The sequence below is a fragment of the Chenopodium album genome, chromosome 21 (assembly GCF_948465745.1).
Source record: "Chenopodium album chromosome 21, dcCheAlbu1.1, whole genome shotgun sequence".
Taxonomy (NCBI): Eukaryota; Viridiplantae; Streptophyta; class Magnoliopsida; order Caryophyllales; family Amaranthaceae; genus Chenopodium; species Chenopodium album.
The window spans coordinates 28007510-28016956 of record NC_137854.1 but is presented as its reverse complement, the minus strand read 5'-3'; the positions used below and the strand labels follow the sequence as shown (position 1 = coordinate 28016956).

At 35.2% G+C, this 9447-nt stretch overlaps 1 pseudogene; it reads left to right on the top strand.

Moving 5' to 3' along the window:
* Positions 1 to 715: 715 nt before the first annotated feature.
* On the top strand, positions 716 to 814 carry LOC145603258 (small nucleolar RNA R71; annotated as a pseudogene).
* Positions 815 to 9447: the final 8633 nt, after the last annotated feature.

The window sequence follows — 9447 nt, the reverse complement described above, 5'->3', positions numbered from 1 at the left end:
TTGGTTACCATAACTTTGGCCTTGATTACCATAATTTTGGCTTTGATTTTGGCCACTATAACCTTGATTATTATAGCTACCACGAGAACCTTGGTTCCCTTGGTTTCTATAACCACCACCTTGGTTATAGTTGTCAAAATTGCCTTGGCCTTGGTAGTTCCTATTCCATTGACCTCTTTGATTATCAAACCGTTGACCATTATTATTCGACACATAATTCACATGTTCACTCTCATGGTTATCAAACTCATCAACACATTCATTAGGACAAGTACTAGAGTAATGATCATACGATCCACATGCATCACAAAACAATCAACCCATAGGCATATTATGTGAAGAGGGAGGGGGTTGAGAGTTAGAAGGAGTACCTCTCCCCTTAAATTGGGAGGGAAGATTCGAGGCTTGAGAAGAGGAAGAAGTGCTCTCCAACTTAGCTTTGATTGCGGTGACCTCCTTTCCTAAGTTTGTCATTTGGGAGGAAAGGTTGTTGATTGCATTTAGATGGTCCACCGAGTATAATGAAGATTTCTTGCTTGAAGAGTCCCTCTCCCCATCTTGCCAATCCCTATAGTATGTCACCACATCCTCAATGATGTCCACAATTTCTTCTTCGGTTTTGTTCATGATAGGGCCCCCGGCCCCTCCATCAAGGCATGACTTGCCTTGGGGACTTAAACCGCCATAGAAGATTTGGATCACTTGGTATGTAGGGATTCCGTGGTGAGGGCACTCCCTTTGATACTCTTTGAATCTCTCCCATGCTTCGTAAAGGCTTTCACTTGGCCTTTGCTTGAACCCTTGAATCAAGGCTCTTGCCTCCGCCGTATTCTTTTGGGGGTAGAAGAGGGACAAGAAGGCCTTTGTGACATCGTCCCAAGTTCTCAAGGAGTTGGGCTTCACCTCTTTGTCTAGCCACTCCAAAGATCTTCCTATTAGAGAGAAAGGGAAACTTGAGGCAGATAAATTCTTGAGAAACCCCATTGACTTTGATGGTGTTGCAATATTTTTCAAACTCCTTAAGATGGTTCAATGGGCTCTCATTTTTGGCCCCACTATATTGCCTTCTCTTAATCAAGGTGATCATTGCCGGCCGGATTTCGAAGTCATTTGCCGGTGTAGTAGGTGGAGCTATTCCGCTCTCAAACCTATATGTACCGGGCACTCCAAGCTCCTTCAAGGCCACTCTAGGATTTTCACCCATGCCTTGCTCTTCTTGAATTTCTTCTTCGGTTGAAGAACAATAACCCAAGGATCTATTAGCCACTCTTCTTCTTGAAAGAGTTCTCTCAATTTCCGGATCAAGGGGAACAAAGGAACGATCACGGGTTCTATGCATGCAAAACTCAAAGAAAAAATATTAGTAGCACGGCTACAAGTGTAGCCTAAAGAAACAAAATCTTTTTGTATTTTTTCAAATAAAATGAAGTAGACTCAATAACAAAAGCTAAGCACCAATAGCACTCCCCGGCAACGGCGCCATTTTGACAAGAGGAAAATGCATGTCGTTATCTACCCTTTCCCCAAGCCAAACTAAATTTGTAAACACCTAACCAACCTTATATGAATATAGGGCAAGTTAAGGGTCGATCCCAAGGGAATGCAATGATGAAAACTAAAGTCTAAGTCAAGCTACGTCGAAGTCGAAAATGAGATTATGGTTGGTACTAAAGTGAACTAGATCAAATTTAACAAGAAATCAAGGGTCGAAACACTAGGGATATGGGTTCCACATGCAAGATCAATAATAATGCTAGATTAAAGCTCAATCAATTAATTCAAGTATTGCAATGGATAAACAATAGTAGCAGTCAAGAGAGTTCAAATGCTATCTCCTATAGGCCAATCTAGTGGTCACTATGAAAGGCAAACCAAGAAGAATCACAAGCAAACTCAATCAATTAGAGCAACCTTCAAATCAATTGGTCATGTCATTAAGAGTTGCAATGCAATCTAGATTAATCTTGTAGGGTGATCAATCCTAATCTAATCAATCTCATGCAAAACTATGTCAACCAATTTAATTGCAACAAATCAACCAATCAAAGAGCATCAACTAGCAATTCCATTAATCAAACATGCTTCCCCCTTTCCCTAGCAACTAATCTACTCACTAATCATGGTGAAATTCAAAACCAAATAACTAGAAATTGCATTGATCATCATTCTATATCAAAATCTAATAGAAATCAAAGTATTCAATATTATCAAACTCAAATCCAAGAAAAACAAGCATCAAGCAAAAATCAAATAGCAAGTAAGTAAGAGATGAAAGAAGGAAGAGATTCTCACTAATATTGATGATTGAAAATGAAGAAATCCAAACTTGATTAATCAAATGTTGAGTTACAAATCCAAAACCAAGAACTTCTCTCTAACTTCTCTCTCTAAAACTAAGCTAATGAAATATTATCCAAAAGTTGGATTCAAAAAGGAAATACAATTCTATTTATAAGCTTAGAAGAAAACGATAGCTCCCACGCCCTCTCCCGATAGACCCGCGCCCGCGGAAAAATGGGTACGGAACCCTCCGCGGGCTGTCTGGGCAGCACCCCCGTCCGCGGCATCAGGGGCCCGCGCCCGCGGGGAGTTGACCCGCGCCCGCGGCAAGATCCCCTGCTCCCAAAGGCTGATCAGGGGGCCGCGGTCTCTCTGAGCGGAGAGACCTCTCCATTATACCCGCACCGCGGGAAGCCCTCGGGGCAAACGCGGGGAGTTCCTGCCTCATTTTGATACTTTTGCACGTCTTGGGCCCGCGCCCGCGGCAAGATTGCCCGCGCCCGCGGCCTATTGGAAATACCTTGGAGACCTCTCCGAGGCCTCTCCAAGGCCTCTCTAAGCCCTCTCTAGCCAAATGCTTCTTCCTTGCTTGATCATTGAGGTCCCGAATTGCATCCTTTGCCAAGGTGATCCTCACAATACCTACACAAGTAAACAAAGGAAATAAATAAAAGGGAAAAAGAGCAAAATAAAGGAAAACACGATAAAAACACGAGAAACATAAATAAAAGAGAAACTAAAGGAAAAAGGACCAAAATTAAGAGAAGAAAGCATGAGAAGGGGAAAGAAATTACCTAAAAGACTACCCTATGAGTGCCATAAATGACACTCATCACCTAAGAATTGATAAATTTTTTTGAAGTATATTATTTTTTTGTTTTAAGTTTATCATAATTTGACTACTTTTAGGTACATTGATATCAAAGTTTTTCATAAATTACGGGTGTGTTCAATTACTTGATTTTCACTTTTGAACTTATCTTATTTTATTTAAAAACTTGTCAGATATAAAACGTTCACTAGCCGGTTTTTCATATATAAAACGAACTTTTGATTATTACAATATTATGTAAAACGATATTTAATAGAATTGAAATCTTCTTAAAATAAAATGAAAAATCTATAACTATACTGAGACATTTAATAGAATTGAAATCTTCTAAAAATAAAATAAAATAAATGTTTTTTATTTTTTATTTTTTATTACTTCCTTTTTGTTTTACTCTTATTGTGTTATCATGGAGTGGTATGATTATAGTTTGTATGGGATGAATGATCTTAATTATCAGGAGCAATATGATTATAATTCCATGTATTGTAATACTAATATTTCTATGTTTGATGCATCATATGATTATCAAAATTCACAAAATATGTTCATGAATTCTTGTGAAATTTCTTATTACCCTAGTGAGTCTTATATGCCTGATTTTAATTCCTCTTACCAACTCCAAGTGGATAATTATACTCAATCCAATTCATCGAAATGTAGGGAACTTTTCAATATGATGAATGAGTTTATTGTTAATCAGCATGAAGAACTTAATGAATTGATGCATGATTGTCAACGTATTTCAAAATCTATTGAATTACTTGCTGCACAACAATATACTAACCAACAGGTGATACATGATGATAATAATATTGGTTTTGAGGATTGTATTCCAGTGGAGGAAAGCGTTGATTTGACTCATGATTTTACTCCCCATCAAATGAAAGTATAATAGAGGAGAATAATTTCCCATCTATTTATGATTCTGATGGTGAAAATTTTTGGAATGACGATATAAAAGTAGTGGAGAAGGATGAACAACCAATTATTGAATTGTGAAGTCCTTGGTTAAGAAACCTTTGGTTTTGGAATTTTTGGTAGTTGAAGATCTTGTTGACAAGCTTATTCATGAGGGTGAAGTTGCAGGTAAAAGCATAGGTAAAAACATTTATGTTTAGCCTAACATATTTCCTCTTTATATCCCGTTTTGCCAGAGGCTTGATCTAGTTCCTTCATTCACTATATCGAATCCTTTGTACTTTCTCAAAATGCCTCCATGCCATGATACTTTTGGCCATGTAGACCTTGATGATTATTAAAAAAGGTCTACATTGCCTAAGGAGCAAGCAAAGGTAAGTTGTATATACTCTCCTTTTTCTCATTATTTTAACTTTTCTTCTTTCGATTATTTTTCTTTTATTTTTTATAACCCCCTGTATTTCAAGTTTTGTGTGCTTGTAGTCAGTCCATATGTGGTGCTCAATGATATGTTTGCAAGGGCGTATGATAAGTTACTCAAGGCATTAAATTCTTCCGATTGACGAATTGAGTAGAGTCATGCGGGACTTTAAAAACTAGCGCTAATTGGGAGGCAACCCAATTTTCTTTTTTTTTTTCTATTTCCTTTTTTATTTCTTTTTTTTTATTTCATTATTTAAATAATAATGCTAATTTGTGTTCTAGTGATGACGTCTTTTGCTAGCTACAAATATAGCTAAGTTCCTTGGTTACGTCGGCTACCCAATTACAACTACCAATTGTGGTGGAGGTGTCTATACCTTTGATGCTCCCTTCGCTTACCCACCCCTTTGTGAGTTGTGTCTCTCCCTTATTTATACTTTAGTTCCTCTTTGTTCACATTGAGGACAATGTGATATTTAACTTGGGGGAGGATGATTGTCATCGTTTCTTTATGCATTTTATTAGTTGAGTTTTAGCTTAATTCTTATTTCTTTGTAGGTGTTGTATGATTTGTACCATTTATTAGGAGTGAGAGTTTACATACAACGAGAAACAATGTATTGCTTTCTTATTATTTTTTTTTAAAGTTGTTTTTGCTAATGCATACTTGTGCCTATCTTTTGTATTTTGACTTCGAACCGTGTGCGGATTTGGTTTGACTCTCTTGAGCTTCTTTTGATCTTAGTTATAATTCTAAAATTCAGTTGGTTTGCGCTATACATTGCTAACTGCTTGATATTTTGTGAATCAATTGAATGGTTTGTGGAAAGATTGGTTGTCCCATATCAAGTATATCTAGCCAATTCTCTTGTTAGGTCACCTTACTTTGTGTTTGTGTGATTGATACAATTTGTTATTTCAATGATTTTAACTTGAGATTTATTAGTAATTTGACCTTGTATTACGCATGCCGCACATGATAAAGGCCATGTTCTTTTGGTAACCTTCAGATGATATTTAAATACATTTGTTCCCATTTTGCTCACCCATGTTGTTGCCTTGCCCATTCATTGATATAAAGGTACATTACAAGCCACTTTAGTCTTATTGGATACTAATCCCAAGTCTAGCTAGCTTGAGGAGCTTATTGATGTGGTGTCATTGTTTGTGTGTCAAGCTTCAATTTATGCAAAACATGGTGGAATAAAGATTAAAAAAAAAAATTGTATTTATAGTTGAGAAGTGTTACTTGAAGATGTGAATAAAAAAAGAAAGAAAAAAAAGAATAAAAAGCTTGTTTATATGTACTTCATCGAAAAAGCCAAAGAATTGAAAACAGAGGCAAAAAAAAAAGGAAAAAAGAAAGAAAAAAAAATAATTCATGACGGTGTAAAGTTGATTTCAATCTTGGTTCTTTATTATGTTTGGAGAAATTTGGTGATGTCAATTGGAGAAGAGATCATTAACTGGTCACATTTGTACGTGTTTTTTCTCCCCAAGTTAGCTTCTCTCTCACATTTTCCTAAATAATATCCTACCTCTTTACCTTAGCCCCATTACAAGCTTATAAAGTCATTTTGATCGGCATGTGTGTTTTGTGATTGAGTGAACAATATTTCTTGCCATCGTCATGTTACCTTTTGTTGCATCAAATATTTATATTCTACAAGGTGTGCGGCGATGACTAGCTTGATTGGGAAGTCGTTTGTGGCTAAGTTTATCAATTGTGGATCATGATGTTGAGTGGTTTTATTTGTATTCGAGCTAGATTTTGGTCTTAATAACTTTTCTTTGATTGATTGCTCGAGAGTCAGGTTGGTCTTATTCAGGTTCCGTGGAAGTCCTATTTGTCTTGTTTCTCAGTTTTAATTCTAATGTTGCTTGGGGACAAGCAACGGTTTATCTTGGGGAGTTTGATGAACCACATTTATATAGGATTTATAGGCACGTTTAAGCTAGTTTTATAGTTGCTTTTTGAGTCTTTTATCGCTTTTTTGGTCACAATTGCATAAATTGTCCTTTTTGTGCTCTATTACGCTTCGTTTATGTTTTCTTAATGTTTCAGGTTGTTTCCATAGCTATTTTGACGCTTTCGGAGTGATTCCAGAATAATCGGACAATGAAAAGATAAAAACGTCGATGAATCGAGGTCGCTCAATGAAGGATATGTGTTTGTGGAAGCATAGTATGAGATTAATATTCATGAGTAATGAATATAACATCCACAAGGGTCGTTATGCACTTTACGGAAATGAATTTGAGTTAGAAATGAAGAAAAACAAAGGTTTGCAAAGTACCAAAAATGACATTTGCTCACTATTTTGAATATTACTTGGATTCTACACATCGGATTCAAGTAATTCAAATTACGTTGGAAACTAGATTTGAAGAGATTTCCAATAATAGGTCACACGCCTCAAGAAGATTCCTAGAGCAGAAGTTATAGGCGTTTGAATCCAAGCAATGTAGTGAGCCTCCCGCGGGATGTTGTTGCGCCCCTGTCCCGCGACCACTCAACACCATCCGCTGTTACTGCCAGAGTGCGGCCACCAGCCTGCGCCCTCAGGTTTGGTCGAGCAGCCTTGAAGCCTCGAGTAGCTTTTTCATTCCACATCTTCACAACTCTTCGGGCCACGTCATCTTCTATCATCCATAATTCAACTTATGTAATCTTTTATATTCTCATTTCTTTTCTTTATTTATATTTAGGTTAGAATTTAGGAAGTTTAAAAATACTTCAAGGGATTATTATTTTTCCCTTAAGCCGTTTTATGCCTTTTTATACTTTTTATTTTGCGTTCGTTGTAGTTTTCTCTCTAGCCGCCAATCTCAGGGTCAACAAGACAAGAAGCCGTAGTTTTTCATAGACAACTCCATGGATTACTCCATGAATTTTTCCTTGAATTTGTTACTTTAATTCATAGAGGTAATTTTATTTCTTTACTTTTAGTTATGCTTTCTTTATTATTTTGTTTTAATAATTTATTTCATGCTTGAATAATTTATTTCTCAGGTTTTGGAGTCCATGTTTATATAATGAATCTTGATTGATGTTTTTGACATTTTGATTATTAATTTCTCTAATTGATAGTGTTTTATTGTAAATCTTGCAACTTGATCAATTGTTTGATCAATTATTGTTAATAAGTGTTTGAATCGAAAGATCTTACTTTTAGGGGCTTACCTACAAATAGCACATCTGATTATGTTAGCAACCGAACTACATATGTTGAATTGAGAGTGTTAAGACCCGACCGTAGGCTTAGAAATTGCTCTAGATAATTGATTGATTGAATTGATATTGATACTTGATAGATTTCGAACTATAAACATGTTGAACCATAACCTTAGGTCTTTTTATTAATTGTTTTATTCCTATTTGAATTTAGGCTACTTTTCTATCCCAATTTCGTGACGTAGTTTAGTTTCTCCATACCTTAGAATTTATATTGAATAGCCATCTCTCTATGGATTCGACTCTACTAACCCTACTACATTGTTAGTTGGTTTTGTTAGGAATTTATTTTTGATAGGTGTACAACAACCTATCAGTTGCTCAATGAAGGATATGTGTTTGTGGAAGCTTAGGTTGAGATTTATATGAATGAGTAATGAATATATCCACAAGGTCGTTGTGCACTTTTCGGAATTGAATTTGAGTTAGAAATGAAGGAAAACGATGTTTTACAAAGTGGCAAAACTGACCTTTGCTCACTCATTTGATCATAACTTGAGTTCTACAGATTAGATTGAAGTGATTCAAGTTGTGTTGGAAACCAAACTTGAAGAGCTTTCCAATGATAGGTCACACGCCCTAAGAATCCTTCTAGAACAGAAGATATGGCCATTTCAATCCGAGCATTGCAATTAGCGATGAGGTGTAAAACCGCAGGGCTCCCCGCGCCCACTGGAGGCCACTTGCTGCTACTACCAGGCTGCAGCTAGGCCTACGCCAGCAGGTCTGGCCATGTACCCTTGAAGCATCGATTAGCCTTTTCGTTCCACGATCGTAGCAAGTCTTGTGACACGTCATCGCTAACCATCCAATAACATTCTAGTTTATGTGTTAATTATTTATTTTTATTTTAATTAGCCTAGTCGAATTGAATATAATATTGAACCTAACTGATGTTATTTTTATATATAATTAAAAGATGATATAAGTGGTATTATTTTATGCATGATTACCTAGGTATTTTGAACTAGGTATTCATGCGATATATGACCATCCTTGATATATACTAAAATTCACTACCAAAATAACTAAGGCCCTAATCTCTTCACCTTAAAAAAATAATACTAAGTAAAAATAATTTCAGTTCAGTAAAAATAAGTTCAGTCCAGTAAAATTAATTTTAGTTTAGTAAAAATAATTTCAGTTCAGTAAAAATAAGTTCAGTTCAGTAAAATTCAGTTTTCATAAAGAAGAATTATAATAGAAAATCAGTAAAAATAATTTCAGTACAGCAAAAATAATTTAAGTTCAGTAAAATTAATTTAAGGTCAGTAAAAATAATTTAAGTTCAGCAAAAATAATTTCAATTCAGTAAAAATAATTTCAGTTCAGCAAAATTAAGGTGAAGCGAACATGGCCTAAGTATGAATTTTATTAGTAACATCTTGATATGCCATGAACTTGTGTATACTTAAATAGTTTTGATATATTATCACATTAATATTAATTTTAATAACTATCTATTTGTAAAATATTGTATTACATGTATTTGTAAACTTTTTAAAATGTTAGTTGAATTTGTACAGTATTAATGACCTTGCAATTGCACATAATATAGTTGATTTTATTAAATAAATTATTTTAGTATATATCAAATCTGGTACTAACCTTAGTTTATTTGATAAAAATCCTTATTAAATTGAAAGATTTGGCAAAATACTTGCGTGGACCTGGTCTACAATAATATTATTGTGGACCCGAGGTTTATACACATGGAACTGATATTATAATGAAAATAGTGACCCTTATTTTTAACATA